Source organism: Pecten maximus, chromosome 18, assembly GCF_902652985.1.
Source record: "Pecten maximus chromosome 18, xPecMax1.1, whole genome shotgun sequence".
Taxonomy (NCBI): Eukaryota; Metazoa; Mollusca; class Bivalvia; order Pectinida; family Pectinidae; genus Pecten; species Pecten maximus.
The window spans coordinates 14,082,149-14,091,770 of NC_047032.1; positions in this window are offsets into that span (position 1 = coordinate 14,082,149).

The window sequence follows — 9,622 nt, forward strand, 5'->3', positions numbered from 1 at the left end:
GTTTGGTGGCCTCTCCGGGTCTTGGTGAGCGGGGACGGCTACAACAGGGATCTGTGTGACCCTTTCTATGTTAAGTGTAGACTCGTTTAATTGTTGTTCGCTTGTTATAGTAAATAAAGTCTGTTGAAATCTTACAATTGCATAAAAACTCGTTACAGTATCGTGGAAAACCACCAATCTTCATACATGTATGCAACCACTAGTTTTGAACTAGAATATGTACTTTTACATAATTGGCTGCCAGCTGTATTGTCAGATAGGAACTTGCTCAGTTTTGTAGTTTATGGCATTTTGTGCAAACGGCATTCGTTGTGTTTTGAAATAAAAGAAACGTTTTCCCTGTGAAATAATATGTAAAACAGCCATTGATTCCAATTCATTTAAGATTCTTTGTGACATTTATTTGTAAATATGGGAATACAACTTTTTTATTTAAAACTTTAAGGACTTTTTGTAATTTTATTGATCAATTGTAACGTAAAGCATTTTGTCTCACATTGTCTAAGCAAAAGTGAACTTGTGACAAAGCGACCATTATCCGTTATTCTACCATGTTTGCTTTGCAACGGCAGTTTTGATTGACTTAAAACCATGTATTATTTTCCAATAATGCACGCTCGTGCCAATAATACACGCTCGTGTGTCACGGCTGTTACAACTTTATATATCTAATATTCACTTATTTCTTATAAAGTTACAATAGCCGAGTGGGCTAATGGGTTAGTCTTTTATTAAATTTTTATCACGACGCGAGTTCGAATCCTACGGAGGCCCCCTTTTTTTTCTTTTCTTTATCCCTTTTTTTAATTTTCATATTCAACGCCATATTATATATGCTCTTGATCGTAGTACTGTAGTGCCTGTAAAGAAATGTATATTTCATCAACAAATAATGCAATACTCGAAATAAATTACAAGGTTTTCCCGGGGTTTCTTTGCTGTTTTTCTATTACAAAGAGGTCGATCTCAGAACTAAACAGTACATGGTAGAATAGAAATAATCAACTTTGACTCGTGTGTTGTTGCAGAATATACAACTCGGACTCGGATATTTTGCGGCCTTCGTTATTAATTTAATTGCAAAATATCCTCGTCCTCGTTGTATATCCTGCAACAATACACGAGTCATCGTTAATTATTTCTTAAATCTATCTCTTAACGGATTTTCCAAAACGCATAATTCAGAACGCTTCAATTGGTATTGTCTATATTTGTTCTTTAGCAAGCTTTTAGGAAACGGTAACAATTTTGAAACAAGCATGCGGTGTATAAAAGTGACGTGCCCGTTGATTAGTCGCCAGCGACAGCAACAATCCCGCAAAGACCAAAATGAGCAGGACGATAATAGCAAAATTAGCTTGACGGTTAAATTATATTTTATGTAGGGTGTTATTGCCTTTCCCAACGGATATGCAACGAAATAAAATCGCATTAGTGACAAACAAGTTTTTAGGTAAACACATTGATATTGAACTTTGACTTATCATAACGATATCAAAAGATGTTTGAAAGCATAATAGCAATGAAGATTAATAAAAGTGTCACTTAATACAGTCGTGTGAAATAAGATACAGTTAACACGTATATATCAATTATCGCAGCAAAGCATCACAAAGCCTTCCTGATTTTTAGGTTTTGTTTAGACACTATTTGATGTACAAAACAACAGACAATACTGATATGATAACGATACCATAATTCAAAATCAATTAAGGATTGAATGTTGCTTTGGTCGATTTCATGGGGTGATGAATTGAGTTGCTCTTGTGACAAATTTAATGAACTGTTTGACTTGTTTTAAGAGCCACCCAATTCGTCACCACATGAAATCAGCCAAAGCAACATTCAGTCATATTTCAATTGACACGCATTTTCCTAATGAATTGAAGAAGTACAAGTCTTCTATTACTAGAACTCGTGCAAGTCTAATGGATTGAGCTAAAATTATTAAAAATACGATTACGCAACACATTAACCATAAAACAATATTAAAAATAGGTTGATTTAATTGAAATATTCAGTTTGCCGTTGAATTTAAAATTTATCATAAAAACGCTCCCCCAGCTGCGCGGAAGAATAATGACTTGTCTGTGTCCTCCAGTTGTCTCCCGCTTCGATACGAACTGAACAGCCATCTCGAAATATGTTACGGAATTGTGACCTTGAAATGAGCACTTCAACTGATTACAAGGTGATGCTTCATTTATTGTAAGTATACTGGTGTTTCTTTTTGATCGATTTAACTTCCTTTATAGATTTATTTCTTATAGATGCTTTATTTCGACTTGACACGAACACATCCCATTCGAACGATTCACAGGATTTGGTTTGTTTGTTTTTATTTAACGTCCTATTAACAGCCAGGGTCATTTAAGGACGTGCCAGGTTTTGGAGGTGGAGGAAAGCCGGAGTACCCGGAGAAAAACCACCGGCCTACGGTCAGTACCTGGCAACTGCCCCACGTAGATTTCGAACTCGCAACCCAGAGGTGGAGGGCTAGTGTTAAAGTGTCGGTACACCTTAACCACTCGGCCGCCGCGGCCTCCGGGATTCACAGGATCAGGATAGTCGGACCGTAATGATTACGAATTTATTTTGATTGGAAGTTCACTGGAAGCAAATTTAAAGTAAATTAATTTTGAACATACAAAATCCTGCATCATTCTTGAACGTGAATTAGACATTTTTACCCGTGGTTTTGTTAAAAAATGCATTGATATCTTCAGAATCTTAATCACGTCAATGTAGGGCCTCCCTCCATGATGCCTATTGTGTAGATCTAGCAGTACAGTACAATTCACTTCTTCCAAAGCTCTAATAATCTCACATTATGTTATTTCTGACTTAGAACTATTGCTGCAAATTCAACCTATGATATTTCCCCCTGGTGGCCTGATGTATGTACTGTATGGGTCATACTTGAATGATGTTAATCTGGTCAAATTCTTGGACAAAAAAAAAAAAAAAAAAAACACGATTAAATTTGGTAGTTTCATTGAGTCTTGCTTGAGAACTAATTGAAATATTATCGATTAAACAAAGGTAAAAATATGGGAAAAAATATCTGCGTATCGGTGTTAAAAATGAAACATTTTAATTTATATAATTTTTTTTTTTTTTTTTTTTGAAAACAATATTGTAAGGTATAACATTATTACTTTTATATGAATAAGATCGAGGGTGTTATCTATAGTTGATTTGGGCTAAGTGAGTCGTTGTTTTCCATTATTATTAATTGATACATTAATACTCTCTTGGTAACTCATTTGCATCAAAATATTGTCGTCATTATCAGTTGGTACTAAATTTAAAAAAAGTAATTTTTGAATTATCATCATTTTAACGCGTTTGTAAGAAATGACATGAATTATATAGTACGGTGTTGTCGAGGGAGCTAGGTTGCATTAATGTAAAGGAAAACGGATAAAGTGTGTTTTTTATTTATTCCATTACACATATTGAGTGTGCAATATAGGAATATATAGAGGACATTAATAGTTTTCTGTTAATTATCTCGTACAACCTGTTAAAATCTTGTGGCACCGAGACCAGATTGTTTGACCGGTTTACACAGGCGTCCAGTTTATATGTATCGATAATAGTTAAGATATGAAAAATATGTTTTAAACAAAATTAAAAAGGAATAAAAATGCACATTTCAGCCTTTCAAATGTTTACTAAAACAGAGAAAATATATAGGCCGTATCATGATCTAGATGTTTTGTTTACAGATGCATGATTGAAAATTTATTGAACTTTTATCCAAATAAGTCCGCCAGTGTTTTCTGTTGTCGGAAGCAGATTTTGCATGAAAAATTGGACTTTCTGTGGCCGTGAGTCCACTTCAGATCGTAAATATACATTTGTTTATTCCTTGCAAACAAGAATAACAAATAAAGATGCGATAACGACATTTCGGTATAGGCCATGTCCATGGCGGAACTTGCAATGTACATGTATGTAATCGGTATATGTCCTCCTGGTCATTAGGTATTGCTTTCCATGTGAGTTTTACCATCTTGATAGTCACTAACCGTATAGTCTTTCCTAGTTATTCGAGCATATATCCTCAGTTTCTAACACCGCTTCAATATCACCGTAACATTTAAAACTGTTTACATTTTTGAGTTATCCTCAGTATCAACATCCGCCATTATTAGGTCTGTAACAACTTAACGTTAAAAGGCTCGCTTTTTTTTAACTTTCAAATAACACATTTGGAAAGTATTCACGATATCTGACGATAATTCCGATACCAATAATGTCAATTATAAATACAGGTTAATCAAACCCTTCATCACTTCAATCAACAGGCGACACGGCGTGACCTTGATTAATCGGTAATTGTGAAGGTCTTCGAAGTGTTTGATTAGATAGTTGATTCCTGAGAAAAAATGACGACCGGTTTGACCAGGTCGGTTTTAGAAGCATATGCATACTATGATCAATTCAACAACACCGGTTTTCAGGATATATATGTTAAGGATTATACTATACTTTATTAGGGACAATTGCTTGTTTGTTTTTGTTTTGTCCATCGTCCTATTAACAGCCAGGGTCATTTAATGACGTGCAAGGTTTGTGAGGTGGGGAATCCGGGATACCCGAAGAAAAATCACCGCCCTATGGCCAGTACCTTGGAACTGCCCCACGTCAGTTTCGAACTCGCAACCTAGAGGTGAAGGGCTAGTGATAAAGTGTCGGGACTGCTTAACCACTCGGCCACCGCGGCCCCTAAGAGGGACATTGCCGGGACCAAACAATAAAACAGTAAGACCACTCGGGCGTTTAAGCGTCCAGGCTTCGATTGTTCGATCGGACGGTTTCCTTGCAAAGTAAGATCGCTCGCTTGGTTCCGTCAGGGCAAAAAAAGCGCGATTAATTTCAGTTGAAATATCTGGTTTTGCAATTAATTAAAAAAATACATTAATGTGTTTCACAAGTGCGAAGCATTTGCAAAACATCGGTATTTTCTCTACGATCGGTCACGCCTACAAGTTATATTATCAATGGTAATGATTATATAATACGAGTTCTGTATACTCACAAATGATGATATAAACAGTGGTGATATACACTTTTATAACGATCCGGTCATGTCATAATATGTTATCAGGTAATATCACAAGTGAACCCCCGGATAAAACACTTTTATCTCATTTTTCACAGGGACCGAAATAAAAGAAACTGCATCATTATTAATCAAAGTAGATTAGGATGCAATTAAAGACAGTTAACATGAATTTACTTTTTGCTATGAGCCTAAAATTGTTTCCAACAAACTCATTTTTCACGTACGCAACACCAATAGTAAGCTCGCTTTTGGCCACAGTATTGAGTTTCGCAAAGCTGGTGAAGGTTGGGCTCGGTTCTGTCCCCGATCAAGAGATGTAGAATTATATCTCGCTGTTTGTATCTGGCTTTAAACATTGCTGGACGGTAAGAGCAGGTAAGTCGGTTGTTCGTACAATGTAAAAAGGTAAGGTTGAATGCTACCGTGTCAAGACTCACAGTGTAGTGCAATGTAAAAGCGTCCAATGAGAAACTGCCTGTCGAAGAAGTTAACCTCAAAACAATGACGCCTTCTAATTCATAGTTAGTCTAAAGACGAATATGGCATTTTGAGCAGAAGATGAATGTAATCCTGTTGCATACACTGATATCCTGTTATCACTGCAAGCTTTCTTGAAAGAAAATATAGAAATTATCTGTCTATTTGAAACTGAAAAATACTTCTCTTGGATATTCCGAAGTCTACATTATCTTGACATTCTTGTTTTACTCCTAAAATATTATGTTGTCAATTGCATAACATATTGATATAACTACTAACTACTACGAAGTTAATACAGGATCAAATTGACTACCTGTAAAGATGTATTACCAAACAGTCATAATATTTATATTTGATTTAAAAAATGCAGAATTTATTAGTCGGATTTGTTATACATACAACTGTAATCTATTGAGATAACACCGGCAAACACATTTATTAACATACTATAGCGATTTAATGGATTGCTGAAAATTTTTAAATGCTTCAGCTACAACCAAATGTGAGCATGGGTTATAACAGTAGCAAAGCCCCTGCTTCAATATAAGGGTACTTACATCCGTATTGCATTCATATTAATTAGGTTCTTAGAGGTGCTGTGAAGCTTTAGTGAGCATTGTCAAGCTATCTGTTATACACACAATTTCATCGTAAAAGGGCAGCCAAAATGACCTCTAGAGCAACGACAAAGGTTTTAAAAGACAGTCTTGGAAAGAAAATGAATGAAGAAATAAATATATGTGTATCAAAGGGATATTTAAAAGACCAAAACAGATCTTTTGACCCCGATACAACTCATGTGATCTTAATTCATGCTATTCTTTCCTCATTACTCTGTCTTTCTGGGATTCATTTCTTCAACGGTGTCTCCTTGACATCCGATCTTATTATGTCCTTGTTATGAAGTTAAAACCCTTCAATTTGGTTTGGTTTGTTTCTATTTGTTTAACGTCCTCTTAACAGCTAAGGTCATTTAAGGAAGGCCTCACGTGCGTGCGATATACATGCGTGTGATGAGTGCGCATGCGTGCCCTTGGAGGCTGCGGTATGTTTGTATTATGTCTCCTTGTGATAGGTCGGAACTTTTGACGATTTATAGTGCTATCTCACTGACACATACTACCGAAGACACCCTGCAGGACACCCCATCCAGTCACATTAAAACCCTTAAAATAAATAAAACAGTATTTATTGGACGATAGTTTAACGATTTAACAAAGTATACTCACACGATGTGTATATTCTAAAACGTGTCCCAAATCAAATGAGTTAAAATCCGACAAGCAGTTAGCGATAATCCTTTACCATCTGTAGAGTTTTAGTTTGAGTTTGAAATTTTATTTCTGAGAATGTTCTTCTAATCAGGGGTTGGTTTGGCCTTAAATGTTAAATTGTTGATGGACATTAAACAATTCAATTCAGGGTCTAGTACTGAATACTGATTGACCTATTGTACAGAAAACAACAGTGAGATGGATCAGTAGATAGAGTGAATACCGGAGAATAAATATATATCTGTCCCGTAACATACATCTGTTCCGTCCGTTTATGCAATGAAAATTGAGTTCGGGGAATTGCTTTATGAATATAAACTTAGAGTATGATCTGCAAACTCGTAATGCTCTAAAGAAAGCTTGTCTAGGGGATGTCGGAAATAGTAGGTAAATAGCAAGATGTTCTAAACATTTGTGCGCATATTTAGATATTCTCTTGGTGTTTCTTTTCGCGCTGAATTTAATGGTAACGAATATATCGAAGTAAAATCACTCGCGAATAATACCAAATAAATATGATTTATTTTTCAATTGTTTAATGGGGGCAACAGGCCCTTTTGAAAAGCTTCAAGGGGTCATTGTTTCCTGACGACTTTTATGAGGACGTTTATGACTTTCAAAGCTTTGTAGTCACTTGAGTATTCTGGATGTTATGTTTAAAGAAAGGGAGATTGAGTCCCAAGTAGTGTATGTCTTCATGTTTATGTGTATAGGTCTGATCAGTATAGACCCTGTAAGCCGAGAAAAAACAGTATAGAATAAAAAGCCTTATATAGTCTCTACCTGGCATAAGTATGTAGTAATGAGTGATGGATACATGGTAACATAAATATAAACAACAGCTGTCAAATAGCTTGACAGAATATCAATGATAACCGGATATGATGATATAACTCATACCGTGTTACCATGACACCAAACACGTAAACAGATATACAGAGTCGAAGCTAAAGGGCAAATATATAATATGAATGTTCTTCCCGGTAAAGATTATTTTAGATTTAAACTCTGTTATAATTTAAACTAAATCTTGAAATAATTTATTATTGTTCACGTTAACGATAAAAACATCACTTTATCGAGTAGTCGTTGGCAATGTATATATATGTAGAAAAAAAACGTCAGTATTGATGATTGGTATTTTCTTTTGTCGTCTTTAAAATGCAGGTTATGTAAAAATATTCAACAAACAATCAATATGCTTACTAAATATAAACCGAACTTTAGGAAAAACACGACATGGGACTAAATGGAAATGAAAATCCCGAAGGTATCAAAAGGTTTCGAAGAACACAGAACATGAATGTTTAAGCAATAGTTTTAGGCTTTTTTAAGCGATCTCCATCTTTTGCCTTTCCAAATAAGGTGTAAATATGCAAAATTGATGTCTAAGGCAGTGAATTATTCAAATGACACCTACGGCGTTAGTAGTACAAAGATAAACGACAATCATTAGGGTCGTCGAAAACATAATAAAGGACATTCAGGATGAAGGGAAAAACAATTGTGGATGACGTCACACTTCATACGAGAAGTTCCAATGAGATGTTGACTACACATCAATATCAACCATAGTTATTATCTAGATTCCTTGTAAATTTCCATCGGTAGCCGGAATTTGTTATAGAAATCTTACTGTAACAATGTGAAGTCCTCGAATGTCGAATCAAATGGAACACTGTAGGTAGGGGAAGCGGGTATGTTACTATAAAGAAACGGAAAATTAGAAATTGTTGAACTTTGAATCATAACTCTCATTATACAACTTAGTTGTTAGCAGTCCCTATCCTAATACAGACGACAATTACGTCATTCTGTGGTCCAAGATTTCAAGTTTTCTATCAAACAAATAATCGACATATCAAGTATTTCATTCTATTCAAAGTTCGGTCTGAATTTCTTTGTTCGTGGTTGTAATCATTTAGGATTCTGTAATAGCTAAGATAATATTGTATGCTAGATGTGTACGCACACATCCCCATCGTTCCTTGACGACTAGGCACTGACAGAAATAGTCTTCAATTAAAGTTTCGACACCAGGTGACACGCTGAACTGAACCTAAACTATTGTATTTGGTCTGGCTGTTGTGACTAGAACGAATCTGGCATCAGATGAGGTCTCTGCGAGTGCTGATAAACCCACACTTCATTGTCACTATCATTACTCAAATGTTCTGTGATGAAACGTGGAGTCAACAATAACTGGTAGGTTCCACATGTAATAGTCTTCAACTACTTGAAACCAATACCGGGAAAGGTTAAAGACGATGCATCCATTTTGACAAACTCGGACTTAGAACGTCTAGAGAGATCCTAGTCTGCTTTCACTCTCTGAGTCAAACAGGTTACCTTAGTCATTCGAAGCTTCATTTGCTACGCTATTACCATGTCCTTGTTTTTCTAACGATCTTGGTCTGTGAAACCCCAATCACACAGGCGGTCAGAATTCTAAGCAGAGCCTCTATGACACAAATCAAACAGATTAATTTTAACCCTTAAAACTGCGATTTAAACTTTAAACGATAAATTCATCATCTATCCCGATTTAATGACAACTCTGTCAAGGTTTGCTTGCATAATTTAATCTTGACTCTGACCAGGCTTCAGATATGAATGCTCTACAAATTGCAGGAATCTCTGAAGCCACAGCCAACGACTACATTATCATCTGGTTCCAGCCACGTCCGTTTTTCCATTATGTTGTTTTGTTATTGACGCATCATTTTCGCTTCCAGAAAATTGTTCTACTGTCCTGCTAGAATAAAGCCATCAGGCAGAGAGATGCCATCTAGTA